The following is a 16,100-nucleotide window of genomic DNA, read 5'->3' as shown; positions in this document are numbered from 1 at the left end:
CACAAAAGATTGGCACACTGACCCCTGCATAGAGTGGACATACACCAATGTTCATGTTGATTAGTACAGCTCAGGCAATCTGTGCTCCACTGATATTACTCTACTAATGTACATGTTACTGCCATTTATACATGGGGTTGGGGGGCACACCTGACAACTTTCCACATTTGCACTGACTGCACTGTTTTTTCAGTTATAACTCTGTTTGCTTCCATTTAGTATTGTATTGTGCCCTATCTTGATGATTGGAGGCATATCAGTGGAGTACTCAAGTTAGATTATAATGGCATACATTTCACTTTTAAACATCTTACCCTTAAGAACTATACTGCAACTGCCAGACCTGTTGTGGTATGTCTGTTTAGGTCTGTAGGGGGGCTGTTCACAATTGCCAGCATTTGTGGAGCTTTGCCTGACCTTTATTTCCTGTCATCTACACCTGTCCTGCAGGGTGAGGCTTGGGGATGGAAATGGGAACACTCATTGACATCCATGTGTGTGACCTGTGGACACCCACAGTTAGTCGAGCCACCACATGTACTGCAGTGGGAGTTGCCTAGTATGTGGACACCAGTACTGGTTATGGATTTCATGCTGTCCCATATAGCTGTCAGCTATCTGCTGCTATCCCATTTGGCTGACCAATTCCCTTGCATGCTTGCAACCATAGCATAGATATAACTATCAGAATATAGTACTCCATTCAGTAATTGATAGTATGGGTGACATACCTTGCACCTGGGGTAGTATTGAGGATGGTGACGGAGGGCTGAGTATGTAGGATGCACACAGTACACTCCCTATACATAGTAAAGTACAAGTAGTGTCATGTTTGGCATCCCTTCTACTGCATCTGCAAGTCGGAGTGAGGTATCATTCCCTGGGTCCCTACAGTGTCAACATATGTGCGATGCATTGCCTCTTTGCCAAGGCATAGGCATACTGGGCACACTTCTGTCTGCCTCTAGGGGCAGGCAAAGGAAGTTCCTCCTCCAAGTCCCTCTATGCCTGTGGTGACCTTGGCAATGGTGGTGGGCTGTGTGTCCCCTCCCCGTGTTGTTTCTGCTGTGGCTGTTTCCACAGGATTATACTGTGTAGCATGGCACATACTGTGAATATTTGTCCACATGTAGCTGGAGAGTACTGCAAGGCTCCACCAGACATGTCAAGGCAGCAGAACCGTGACTTTTGCATCCCAAACACACACTCTATAATGATCCTGGTTTGTGCATGTGCCTCATTATGGCATTCTTGTTCGGGGGGGTGCATTTCTGATGGGAGTCATCAGCCACAGCTCCAGTGCATAGCCAGCATCCTCCACTAGATAGCCAATTGGGATTTCCCCCCCTGGCAAAACCCTGATACAGCTGTGAGGAATTCTACATGTGGGAGTCATGATAGCTTCCAGGGCTGCCAGCACACACTTGCATGATAGTGCCCTGGGCATCGCACACAACCTGGCAGTTGATGGAAGGCAAGCACTTGCAGTTGATGTAAACCCTACCTCACTCACTGGGTGGTACTTTGATGTGGATGTGCGTGTGGACTATGGCACCCAGTACTTGTGAGCATACAGCTACACAGTGGAGGAGACACATATTGCTAGTGAATTCCTCACAGGTGTTAGGGAAGTGGATGTATTCTTGAACATGTGGTAGCATGGCATCCAGGAACTGATGGAGTACTCTGGATGCAGATGCCTGTGACACCCCCATGATATCCCCAGTAGGTGTTTGGAAAGTACCTGTAGCTAGTAATCTTAAAGCTACACATACATTAGTATCCACTGGGATGGGTTCCCCTCTGTTTGTTCTGGATGTGAGGCAATGCTGGCACAGCTCCACAATTTGCTGATGTATGTCCCTGTCCACCCTGTATTGCTCTACAATCTGTAGGTCATGTAGCCCGTGATAAGTCACCCTGGGTCTGAACACTCTCCTCCTCCTTCTGGATCCACAGCAGTTGGCAGCGTTATCCTCCTCATCACCGTTAGCCTCCAGAATATGGTGATGTATCCAAGCAATGGCAGCCCCTAGCATTTTGTCAGTTTAAATTCCCAGGTTTACTCCAAAGGTGCAGAGTTTGTTGGGAAACGCAGACTGAGGGGTGTTTCCATACTTTCTAGTGGTGTGATGCTACTGATGCCTGTCAGATTCACTGTTTTTGATTCATTCCAGATGCCAGCTTACATGCTCATGGCTTGGATTTAGCCACTGTGAGTGTTAGACACATTACTGGTGATTTGTAGATGGTTGCCTTTATTCTGCTGTTTCCCATTTTGTAATTAATTTTTATTTGCATCTCCTCATATTTACAGCTCTGCAGCTACCTGCCAGCTGTATTATATCTGCAGGGCCCATTCTGAGTTGCAAGACTCCCATAGTACTGATTTCTACATCAGTTCACCTTTATGTTGTACTGTTGCCCTTTAATTCTATTTTACATGTCCTCCCATCTTCAGTGCTTCAGCCACCTGTCAGCTGTATTATTCAAGTGCTTTCATTGGCCATTTGTGAGTTGCAGACTTCCATATTGTTGGTCTGTACAACATTTCCCTTGTTCTGATACATCATTTGCTTTTTCCTTCTACCCTTCCTCTTCCAGCCTGTTGGTAGTGTAAACAGCAAGATTTGTCCCTCCCCTGCACGTGCACACTCTCATCAGTTCATGGAGTATGAGTACACAGCCTCAGACACACCCACTCTCCTAGCTGTGCTTAGCTAAGCAGACATCAGGCAACAGGGCTCCAATGTGCTTCCAGCAAGCATGACACACCCCCTTTTCTTGTTCCTTGCTCCTCCTGTCTATACAGTGGTGTTAGAGCACCTACACAGTTAGGTGCAGTCGGACACTTAGAAATTTTCCCCTCCAACCTGTGATTTACTATAACTCCCCTCATTTGCATAGGACTGACTGCTAATTCATAGTAACTACACTCACATTGAGCAACCACTTTTGCCTTGTATTGCTTACGTATGCATGCCATTGACTATAAATGCAAAATCATGAATTGTGTGATAAAAGCTTATTTCACCTTTTTTTGGTATTTTCAGCCCAATCCCATTGGCGCACCACTGCCCTATGCTTAAATGGCTGGAATTGGCCAAAAAAAAGTTATAATTTTATAATATTTCTTCTATTTTTCATGCCAATGGCCATATATTTGCCACTGGCATGCCTTACCCTTATAATACAAGCTTTTGTACGAGCTGTCATGCCTCCGTTTTGTAGTTTGCAGAAATCTATTCAGCTACTAGCTGAATACATTTCTGCAGTCTACACTTTTCCTGCACGGATGCCTGCCTGCTTCCTGGATCACTAATTCACCTAATTTGCATGGTTTTCACCAGCAGATGGGGTAATTAGCATACAGGAGCTGTGTCTGTGCTGGAATAGTTTAGGAGTGCTCATGCACACACGGGGAGCTCTATACTGGATTGGTCGGTGGACATATTGAGTGCAGCACCTTTTGTACTATTCCTGCACGCTGTGCAGAGCTTGCTGAATCCTAAACAGATTGTCCATAATTTTCAACTCAGGTAAAGGATGTCAGCTTCATTACCTTTTATTTAATATCATTAAAATTATTTTTGGAAAGATAGGTAATCAATATTCAGTCAAAGCCTCTTTATGATATGTCCGGTACTATAAAGTTTGCCCACTTTTCCTTATATATCTAATTTATATAAGAAACCTTTATTTTAAGGTATTATGAATAGTAATTATTTCAGTATTTTAGTTAAGATTATTACTTCTGCAAATGGCTGTAATGTATATATTGTGTCCAACAGCAGATATTCACCAGACTACACTAGTAATTAACTGATTCTACAGGGTTTCTAGATAGCTTAGTCCTGCATGGAAGTAGCCGTTTAGGAGCAGGATGGCAGCACACCATGCATATCAATGAATGTGCACTGCCTGAGCTCCGAAACGGACACAGAGCATGTACGAGTGCAGGGGGCATGTCTGTGAGCACAGCTCTGAGAATATACATGCCCCTGCAATGAAGAACAGCAGTGTATGAATAAGAATGATTGAGACCACTCATAAGTGTTCACATACCCCCAGCAACATCCCCCCAAATGTATAAGAGCAATAGTTAAAACATTAAATATGAAACAGGTTAAATTTAACCGTAGGTGAGCGGGTTTTCCCATCGTTTAGCTACGGTTAATGCAGCTTAAATGGCACAAGAGGATAAAAAGCAAGATATATGCAAATGAAGCAATACAGCAATAGTGTAGTGGGCAGAGCAGTCATTCCCGGTTCAAGTCCCACTCCAGTACATTCCATGTCAAATCACTTTATGATCAATTTTGTGTTGCATAAACTACTAAATAAAATATACTTCTGAAATGGAGTACTGCATTGAATGCAGATGTGAGGTGTCATTGTCATAATGTTGTAAAGTCCATAGATAATCACAAGTGCCCCATACAGTATATGTACACAGGAATCAGGGATAAAAATGGAAGATAAAATATGTAATGAATGATAAATCAATACAGTTTTCAAATCCACCACCTTCCCAAGAACCATTTGACATTACTGTCTAAATTAGTGCAGTGGTAAGCGGGAGTAAACAATAGTAAGCACGAGTAAGCATATTTAAGTAGTAGTAAGTGAGTTTAAGCCTGTTTGTGTGGGGTTAGACAATGCACATACAGGTTAAGAAATATTGAAGCTAACTCTCTGTAAGCATATTTAACCAAAAGTTAGCATTGCTTACCTTCATGCAAACTTGCACAAACCTGCTTTCAATTGCTTAAAAGTGCCTTAATCACTCTGTATGCATCAGCCGCTGTTCTGAACAGAAACAAAATAAACTGCCTTTGCAGGTCTTGCACCCAGGACCCTGTACACTACAGTCACAGAAGTTAACCACTAAGCCACTATAGCAGTACATACAATTGAGGTATCACCAAACAGATCCTCACTATAGGAAAATCAAACCAAACATGTGAAAGGAATCTATATACAGGTTTATGTTGTATAACCTACTACATAACATAAATATGTGAACTGGAGTACTGCAGTAAACCCAGATGTGAGGTGGCATTGTAATAAAGTGTTGAAATCCCCTTATAAACACAAGGACCCTATACAGTGTACATATACATGAATCATGGATACGAAACACATATATAATGAATAATAAAGTAATACCAAAAAGCAAATATAATGCAAATTAAATATTAAGCAACGGTAAGCATTGCACACCTCAGCTTAGTAGGTGTAAGCAATGTGTAAGCCAGCTAACTCAGTCTGCCCATTAGTATATCCCTTTAAGCAATGCCAACCTTAGGTAAGCAGGACTGTCTATAGCTTAGCATTTTTAAAACCATCCAATCACAGCAAACTGCAGTAAACCAACACTATTTAAACTCAACAGGTGGGAATACATCTCATAACTGGTTGCAACTTCCTCTTGTAGGCACTATGTCAGGTATGGGAAAGGGTATGCACTTTTGGGCGCAGCGCTAAGGCATCCAGGAGTCCAGAGTCATGGCAGGAATCCTTGTGAAAGACCATGACCAGGGACAGCTGCAGGGCCAGTACCAGGGTTTCCAATACAAAGCAGAAGCCTGGGACCATCTCGTCCATGACCTCACCAGTGCCACTGGTACACCTCAAACTGCTGAGCAGGTCAGGCATCACAATGCTGACCTGAAGCAGAGAAAGGAGGATCTCCTGGATCAGTGGATCCAAGAGGCTAGGAGGACAGGGGATGTCCCAGCTGTGTGTAAGTATCAGTCTACTAACTGTTTAATAGTTGCCAGCTCATGTATATTATGGATAGGTATGGCTAAATATTCCTCTTATGCCTTTCACAGTGGCAGATGAGTGGGCTGCAGACCAAGAAGCTCATGCCTGTAGACTGCAGCGTTTGCGACGCAAGGCAGGTTAGTAATACTCTTGCATGTACTGTCATAAGAAATAAATCTAAACGTAGTAGTAAGTTAATTGCCGGTATAAAACCTGTATTGTTTAAGGCATGTTCTGCATAAACAAGACAATATGGCAGCAAGAGTCTCATATAGGTTGTATGTAAATAAAAGCATAATAGTCTGACAATAAAGGTCTAACTTCTGGACTGCATGTGTTTACTCTGGTATCATATGGTAATGTAGAGTTGCAATCTCTTAATAGTACTGTTGTATTAAGCACTGTTACCCACACTATGCTACATAAATTAAATATGTAGGAATGTCTGTATATGACTGTTGTAATCCCAAGAGGTCATATACTACAACTGAGAGAGACTTTTACAGATAACAGTGACAACTCAAATAACAAAATCCAAATAGCACACTCAACTGAGATGTGAAGTGTTGTATTTTTAGCACACACAGCCATAGTTCGAATCCTGGGAGTGGTAGTATGTCCAGAATGTCCAGTAAATCGGCCCATATCTGCTGCCTGTCACCCTGTCCCCCTGGCAAATCCCAGATGTTTAGGCAGCAAACAAGACATAAAATTGATTGTCATACATTTGCAAGAACAACGCTAACAACTCCCCAAAATGTTATGAGAGTAATTAGCCAAGTATGTCCCATCTCCACCCCCACATTGTCAAGCTGTGACCAGACTGTATACAGTAACACAGTGATATGTATATGCATAATACTAATGTGGAAACTGGTAATTTGTGTGGCAATATTCAAGTAGTGCTAACAAACATTGCTCCCACAGATCTGTCACATACGATCACTGTGCCTAGAAATAAAAGTTTCACATCCTGTACTGGTAGTGTTTTCTCTGGTGTTGTATGGCATTGTTAGTGTTGCAGTTGCTCTGAATAATAAGGTATTACTCATCACTGTCACCCACACTCTACTACATAATATAGCTGTCTAGGAAATCCTGTATAAGAGTGTTGTAATTACAAGGTCAAAATGTAAAACCACAGGAGAATTACAGACAGAACTCAGACAAGAGATACACAGCAATATCTATATAAAAACTCATCTGTGATGGACAGTGTTTTATTTTTAGCAGACACAGCCATGGTTCAAATCCTGGGAGTGGTAGTAAGCTGTATGCAGAATCATACCCCACAAGTGTACACAATTGTCCAGAATGTCCAGTTAACTGGCCCATATCTGCCTGCTGTTACCCTGTCCCCCTGGCATATCAGTGTGCTAATTTCTGACATGTAAGTAGCATTTCATGTCATATAACTGACTGTCAGACCTGTACATATTTGGAAAATGTCAATGAAAACAAACCTGTCATTGTACAATCCACTAGAGGTTTAAGAGGGCAATAGTTAAAATATGTCCCGGTTCACCTGGAAGTGGTGAAGACATGCCCAGAGTGTGTGCAATAAGAGATGGATGGGTATGTGCCCAAAATCAACCTGGAATCTGGGAGTATGTGTAGAAACAGTTAGGTAGTGTTAGCAAAAAATATTTCCACAGGTATTCCAGGTAAGAGGTGTATACTGTAGGTAAAACTCAGTTTATGTATATAGTTGTCAACAGCCATACCACTGTCCAAACTAAGGCAATATGTTAGTGTACTAATACCTGCAAGGTACAAGTCACAGCACTGACTAGGAAAGTAATGTGAACTACAGGAATATACTAGTTGTTAATGGACATCTTCTCCCCCCTCCATAAATGTAACAATAAACTAAATACACAACTCAATCTGTATGTGCTGCATTAACTCTACTGTTGGGGCATATTTCCTATTCTTTGATAAATATTTAAATTTGTTTCTATGCATGTGCCATGTTAAAATATTCCCACATTGGTGGCATGCTGCCATCAATGTACCTGCATATTGTAATGACCAGTGTGGTTCCATATATGCATGTGTTCTGTTTGCTATGCAACTGTTCCATATCTGGTGTTTGGGTTAATGGGAATATCTATGAATGCTGTTATACCTAATCCTTGAATGTGTTGACTATTGCTAACCCACATATGTTGATAAAATTTAAACACCTTAGCATGTTTGGGAAGGCCGGTCCTGATGGACCCACCTGTCCCACCTCAGCTGGCCATGGCATCGGGCAGCACACGTCTGGGTCCCAACACAGGACCTCCTTGTCTGTTGGTCCTGCACCACCTTCAGGTGGAACCGCCTCAGGGGAAGGGTCTCACACCACCCTGGGACCGGGCACGGACAGGAACCTGTCACCCATCGACAGGTCTGGGTCGTGGTGCGTAGTGAGCTCCACAGAGAGTTCGGAGATCTGCTACGCCAGCTTGAGGGCCATGTGTCACAACTAGAGGGTCGGCCTGGACCTTAGGGGCTGTGAAGGTGCAGTGGTGACTGTCCATGGGTGGGGACCTCAGTCCCACTGTTTCCACTACGGGGGTCATGGGCTTCCGATTTCCAAACACCCCTCCCCATCAAGGTGTTTGCCCTCCATATGTGTCATATAATGCCCCTGTATGCATCTTGTTTGTCTTGTTTGTTAACCTACCCAACCTACCCCCAAATATAACTAATATCCCTCCCCAACATCCCACTCTCACCTAATAAAAAAGGGCAATCTGTTCCCAAAAAAAAAAAATCTCGCCCCATACATAGCTGTCCACTTCACACTCATGTCCACTAGACACTGGACATGTGAAATAGTGTTGTCATACACTAAGCAAGTTGCTGGTGTTACAGGATAGTCTGCAGCATACCCTTAGTCAGGAATATGATGTCAGAATCACAAATGGATGTAGCCATGTACTGACAGCACTCAACACACACACTGCTAGTGATATATCTGACACAAGACCTGTGTGGTGGACAGACAAAACATAACAAGCACACCTCTGGCCATCAAGTGGATAGTTCCACAGATGAGAGCTATGCAGACAGACTGCATTCCATGTTAAACTAGTATTTACACACAAACCCTGTAACACTGGTGCTATACAATGCATACAACAACACTACTCACTCTCTGTCTGTAGTTCTGGAATCTCATACAAATGTGTAGCTGACCTGAGTGTGCAAGGTCTCTTGTAAGAGGTATTGCTACCTGTTGTCTGTAACACTGCTTCCCACACACAGGAAGGATGCCCACCATACAGGAAAGGAAAAGGGACCATGCCCACATGCTGTAGGGATTTGTAGTAGTGGGTTGCCATGACAGTGGTAATTGGAAGTACTACACAGCATGCTGCATGCAGATAGCAAGTGGAGGACACTGATTGGTGCAGAGGCCATCATCTGATCATATGCATCACCTACAAAAGCCATGCTGCAATCGAGAGAGAGAGAGAGAGAGAGAGAGAGAGAGAAGGCTAATGCCAAAGCAAAGGAGATAAAACAATACTCCTACAAGAAAACTATCTAAAACAGACTTCATTCCCACAACAGGTATGTGAAGTATATATGCATGTAATTGAATGTAATACAGGGTCCATAATAATGGGATATATGATGTGGAATGATTTATATGTGCCATCAGGTGTTGTTGTAATGTTGTTCAGCTGAACAACTGCTACGGACAATAGAGTCTGTCCCTCTGGGTAGTGGGCCATACCCGTCAACTGTGCAGAGCAGCACTGACTGACAAGATGTAAGCCATCATAGTGTGTGTTGTGTAATGGAAAGCATGTATATTACTGTGGTGAATAGCTGGTGGTGGAAGTAATACCATAATGATGGACACGTGGATTCCAGCTCCCACCACTTGCAGGACACTCAGGTTAGCATGTATTGTAGCAAGCTGAAATGACATAGGTGTTTAATAGGCTTACCTGCAATCTGGTCCTATATATACCCCCTAATGTTAGGCTGTGTCCATATGTGGCACCTGTCTGTGTTGTAGCAAGGCAGAACAGTGCAGCTGTGCAGGAAAGAGAGTTACAGATTGTGGACCTGATGTCTGAATTGGCTAAGCTTCTGGTGTCATTCTAAGGGGTCCAGTATCTGTATGCCTGGGTTGACATGGTCGGCAGACCACAATGCTTTGCCAGAGATGTCTTGCACCTGTCACCCCTTGGATTCCGGATACTGGCAAAGGCTGCTGCCACCCCTGTAGTGCCTTTTTTAGGCAAGGTTCAAATGACAAATTCACCACCATAACAGGAACAGGCAAGCAAAAACTGAGGGTAATGCTACTCAGTACTAGAAGTCTAACTCTCAAAATGCACTCACTCGAGGCACTCCTTAAAATGGAGAACATCAATGTCTGTGCAGTGACTGAGACCTGGTTCAAGGCTCCAGAGAACACCCCTGCATTACCAGGCTATCACTCATACCACACTTTTTGGCCATCTAACCTGGGCCGGAACACCAAAGGCGGAGGTGTGTCCATATTCATTAAGGATATCCACACCTCTAGGCTAGTTGCTCAGCATAATGCAGCCGAGGTTATCCAAGTGCAACTAACTTTGGGCAAAACTGCAATCCAAATTGTAGCTTGCTATAGATCTCCCACCATGCCCCAGGATTCCCATTCCTCTTTTCTTGATATACTGGAAAATATTAGGGTTCAACCAAACACCCTAATATTGGACGATTTCAACTACCCCACCATTAACTGGGAAAACTACTCATGTACCAACTCCTTCGCTCAGCACTTTCTGGAATTCATAAATTCCAATGCCCTGGATCAACTTATCTACACTCCCACCAGGGGCAACAGTATTCTAGACCTAGTTATTACCAACATGAGTGACTGGTGTTCCACACCTGAAGTCAACTCTTCATTGGTCAGATCCGACCATAAGCTAATCACCCTAGATATTCACATCCCGCCTCCAACCCCCCCCCCCATTAAGGAAACCATGGTAAAAAATGTCTCCAAAGCCAATTTCATGCTTCTTAAGACAGAAGTAGTGAACTTCATGACACCCATGCAAATGGACAATATAGTTATGACTGCTGAATCCTACACAAATGCACTCTATAAGCACTTACACGAGTGCATGGATCATGCTATCCCAAACAGAACCAAGATGCTATCCTCCAAACAAAGGAAGCCAAACTGGTGGTCCCCTGCCATAAACAACTCTACAACAGAAAGAAGAAATTGTTGCAAAAGAGAGTAAAATCCCATGAGTGGAGGAGCTCCCTGGTCAGCCTTAGCAAGAAGCTGAGATCCCTTATAAGATCCTCCAAAGCTAGCTATTAAAACAAGATTGCCAGTGATTCTAAGGACATCCACAAAGCATTATATAGCTATGTGAAGAATCTCAATGGCAACACCCAGATCTGCTCTGACTTACAGCAAAATGGCACAGAAATTACAGAATCAACTGATATTACCAACATCCAGGCAGATAGGTTCAGTGCTAACTTTACCCCCTCTCACCCCCTAAAGGGCCCATATCTATTCAGGAAGAATGCGGAGTCCCTGTAATCACAACTTCACAGATAAAAGCAGCACTCTCTAAAGCCAAAAACACAGCATCTATAGGCCTGGACAACATCCCAGGCTGCATTTTACATGAACTTCAGAACAAACTGGCTCCCCACCTAAGCTCAATGTTCAATCATAGCCTCACATCAGGCTTTGTGCCGACTGGATGGCACACAGCAGCAGTTATCCCACTCCACAAAGGGGGAGCCACCACTGATCCTGGGAATTATCACCCTATTTGCCTGACGAGCCTGGTCTGCAAGGCCATGGAATGTATTATCATGAAATTCATAAACAAAGACATTGGTAAACTCCAAACTCTGGACCCTACCGAGTTAGGGTTTGTGAAAGGCAGATCTTGCCTCCTGTAACTGGTTGACATCTTTGAGCAGTCACCAAAGCCATAGATGAGGGCAAGGTGGTTCACACAGTTAATATTGACATCGCCAAGGCTTTCGACACCATCCACCATTCTGGAATTATAGATAAACTCACTAAACTAGGTATAAATCCCTATGTCACAAGATCGGTTGCCAACTGGCTCAATGGCAGAACCCACACTATAAAAGTTGCAGAATCCAAATCTTACTTCAAACCAGTGACAAGTGGAGTACCACAAGGTTCAGTCTTGGGACCTCTCCTGTTTGGTATCTACTTCTCTGAAGTACAGGCTAACACAGAAGGCCTCTGGCTAATGAAGTTCACAGATGACTGCAAACTAGGAGCTACAGTCGAGTCCTCAAATGATGTGAACATCTTACAGAGGGGCCCCATTGAGATAGATGCCTGGTGTCAGAGCCATGGCCTTAAACTCAATGCCAAAAAGTGCATTGCTATCCCCTTTGGTAAAAAAATCTGTACCCATGAACTACAACATAGGCAGCAGTCTTCTTAACACTGAATGTCTGATAAGAGACCTTGGGACCCAGGTGGACAGTAGTCTCTCCTTTGATAATCACATTGCCACAGTAGTCAGGAAATTCTTCTACATGGCACACCTCATCACAAAAGGGTTCTCATCCAGGAGAAAATAGGTCATTGTTCCCCTCTACTCGACACTCATTAGAACCATTATAGAGTACAATGCCCCTTTTGGAATCTGCAGCAGCTGGAAAGGCCAAAGAAGTACCTCACAAAGAGATTTACTGGCCTCAAACAGATGCTTACACTGATCGTCTCAAAAAACTCCAGCTTTACTCTGTAGCATATCACCTACTTCAAGGTGATCTCTGCCAAACATATAAAGCTTTGTCAATCCCAGAGCTGTTGGACATGCTACACCTGAAGAAACCCCAATCCCTCTGAGCTACACACTCTAGGGACCTAAACCTTGTCACCACAATAGACAGGACTTGCTGGAGGGATAGATTCCTGTCCCAGAGACTTCCCATACTCTGGAACAGGCTACCCATTTATGTCAAGCAAAGTTCCTCATTAACACTCTCCAAGAAAAATCTTAATGAGTGGATGGGAAATAGGAAATACACCCAGGGGCACAGGAAATTAACTTTCTTGGGTTGGCATAAGCCAGGGAACTTTGTTGGCTAGGCTTACTTAGGCCCTTGGGTTGATAGCCTAGTACTTACCTATGAACCTCGATCTATCTATCTATCTATATATATATATATAGGGATAGATTCCTGTCCCAGAGACTTCCCATACTCTGGAACAGGCTACCCATTTATGTCAAGCAAAGTTCCTCATTAACACTCTCCAAGAAAAATCTTAATGAGTGGATGGGAAATAGGAAATACACCCAGGGGCACAGGAAATTAACTTTCTTGGGTTGGCATAAGCCAGGGAACTTTGTTGGCTAGGCTTACTTAGGCCCTTGGGTTGATAGCCTAGTACTTACCTATGAACCTCAATCTATCTATCTATCTATATATATATATATATATATATATATATATATATATATATATATATATATATATAATAAACACATACAACATAAAATATATCTACACATATATATATATATATATATATATATATATATATATATATATATGTATATATATATATATATATGTGTGTGTGTGTGTGTGTGTGTGTGTGTGTGTGTGTGTGTGTGTGTGTACACACACACACACACACACACACACACACACACACACACACACACACACACGTATATAAATACATGTCCTCTCTATTTCCATCACAGTGCTGCATGCTATGTGTGAGGGAACATCACACATAGCAATACATACAGATATATACAGCTGTGTGTGCAACATGGACAGTTATGTCACATGTGAGCCCTTTGTTGGGACCACATTGTCCTTGTCTGTGAAGTAGGGAATGGAAATTTGGGGAAGGATAGCAAGTATATTTGTGGAGGTGGTTTGGGTTGGTAGATATAGAGGATAGCCTACATGGGTGGTATATGACACATGTGGTGGGTAATCACCCTGGATGGTGGGTGTGGTCTGCAATGTGGAAACCCCATGAGCTCCCATATGGAAACAATGGGAACAAAGCCCCCACCCATTGCTAGTCACAACAGCAGCTTCATGGCCCTGAAGGTGCCTGGCCTGGAGGCTGAGCAGGAGGAGCATGTGGACCCTGTGACTGTGTACTGAGGGCCTCAAGGTGCTGTAGCACATCCCACAGGTTTCTGTGTAGCCCCATATGGAACAGACCCTGGACCTGACCTCAGGTGACAGGATCATGTTTGTGTGTGCCTCCGATGGGGGGGGGGGTCACCATCCTGTGATGTGATTCCACTTGAAGGTAGTGGTGGAACAGTAGATGAGGAAGCCCCAGGCTGGGTCCCACATGTGATGTGATCTGGTAACATGGCCACATGAGGTGAGAGAGGTGGTTCTGCTGCCAACTATTCTCTAAACATTCTATTGTTTCACAGTTATAGAACGTATGTAGCAAGCATACCACATGCATATATGGAACCATAGTGGCCCTAACAATGGCATGCTGGTGAAATAGTCCATAACAGGCTAGCAATGATATTGTCACCACAGGGAACATGGTTACAAACAGATAGCACAAAGTGTGGTACAATATAATATATGTCCCAACGGTAGGTAAGCTGTAATCATACCTATTGAGTAGTGTGAACAGGTTGTTGCCACTGATATGGTGGTGGGAAGAAAGAGATGTGTATTAAGAACTATGGTAACCTTGCTGTATGAGTTGCTCAGACCTGTTTCCATCTTTATGACTTTTAGGCAAGATGTCCCACGGCTGGTTATCGGTGTATTCAGCAGCAGAAAATGAGGTTATTCTTAACCACCTGATACAGCACTTTCAGCTTCTTCTCAGCAGGACAGTCCATGAACAGCAGGAGCAGACCATCCTAGGGAATGATCTAGTCCACAGGGTCAATGATGTCAACCTGCATAATCGCAGTTATGAACAGGTCCGGCATCATTGTAGTGACCTGCTTTGCAGTGCCTATTGGCATGCTGCTGCAGTCCAGGGGGATCATCTTGCAATGGAGGGGTCATGCCATCTCCCCAACATGTGTTAAGGAGCTCCTCACCATCCTCGTGGCACCTGCCTGCCCGCACATGCAACAACTGGCATAGACCATAGTGGTGGTGGGTGCTACCCACACACCATTTCAGGATTGTGCAGGTAAGGCCACAGCGCACATCAGTAGGCCACTGTTGCATATGCATATGCATCTGCAGCTGTACAGGTAGATCATGCACATGTGAGATGTTTTATATATATATATATATATATATATATATATATATATATATATATATATATATATATATATATATAGTCTGTTGCTGCATAGTAGTAATAAACAGATGTGCATAAGCTGTAGTATGGTGGACTTGTACTGTTTATGTACTCTAATGCTGCACCCATCCTGTTGCAATGGCACAGCTGTGGCCACTGACATCACATCTCTCACACTCTTATGTATGTCCCCCTGGTATACCACCAAGGCAGCAGCCTGTAGCTGGTGAGTATGGTTTATGTTCATGCTTGCCAATATGTCGGTCATCTAATGGCTATGGTATATTCCAATCACACATCTAATACACCTACCCATAATGCATGCCATATATATTCACGTATTGTTACAGTTAACTGCACTGCATCATAGTTGTGACCATGATGGTGGATCTGAAGGATATGTCAGGCTCCTGCAATATAACTAACATTCTGTCATTGTGAAATGTGTCCACAGGGATGAACATAATTGTGCATAATTGTGGGACACATGGCCTACAGTACGGACATGTGTGAAACATCACCTTATACAGTGCTACAGCAGTGTATATACCAGTATTACAATGGCAACTGTTACAGATCTACATTACGGCATATCATTATACCGTGCTCCACAACCCTTAACACCTGCAATGTGGTCCCAACATGAGCACTGAGTGTGTAATACGGAATCGTAGGTTAGGGCAGCAAATATGGGGAACACATACCTTCATAAACACTGGAAGCATATGTGTGCACACACTCCTGAATAAATATAGTGGAGGCAGCTGTTGAGGTTCTGCCTGCATGCATTTGTCATAGAAATGCACCTTTCAGCAAGTTTACATCCCCAGTGTCACACCATGTATTGGTCTGCTGTCCAAGACGTTTGGCCATCAAATGTGCACACTTACCTGCAACAGAGGCAGACGTGGCTTGCACACATCTTACATGACATGGCATGGGCCCCATACCCAGCAAGTAACACCCCTGAGCTGCACATTAGCCATACCTCTCCATTGCATGTGCCATGGCAAACAGTACAGACAGTCATGTATGTGGCAAGGATGTATGGGACAGG

The sequence above is a fragment of the Protopterus annectens genome, chromosome 2.part1 (genome assembly GCF_019279795.1).
Source record: "Protopterus annectens isolate FY-2018-M chromosome 2.part1, PAN1.0, whole genome shotgun sequence".
NCBI classification, from domain to species: domain Eukaryota; kingdom Metazoa; phylum Chordata; order Ceratodontiformes; family Protopteridae; genus Protopterus; species Protopterus annectens.
The sequence above is the reverse complement of the archived record's forward strand: the minus strand, read 5'-3'. Positions refer to the sequence as shown.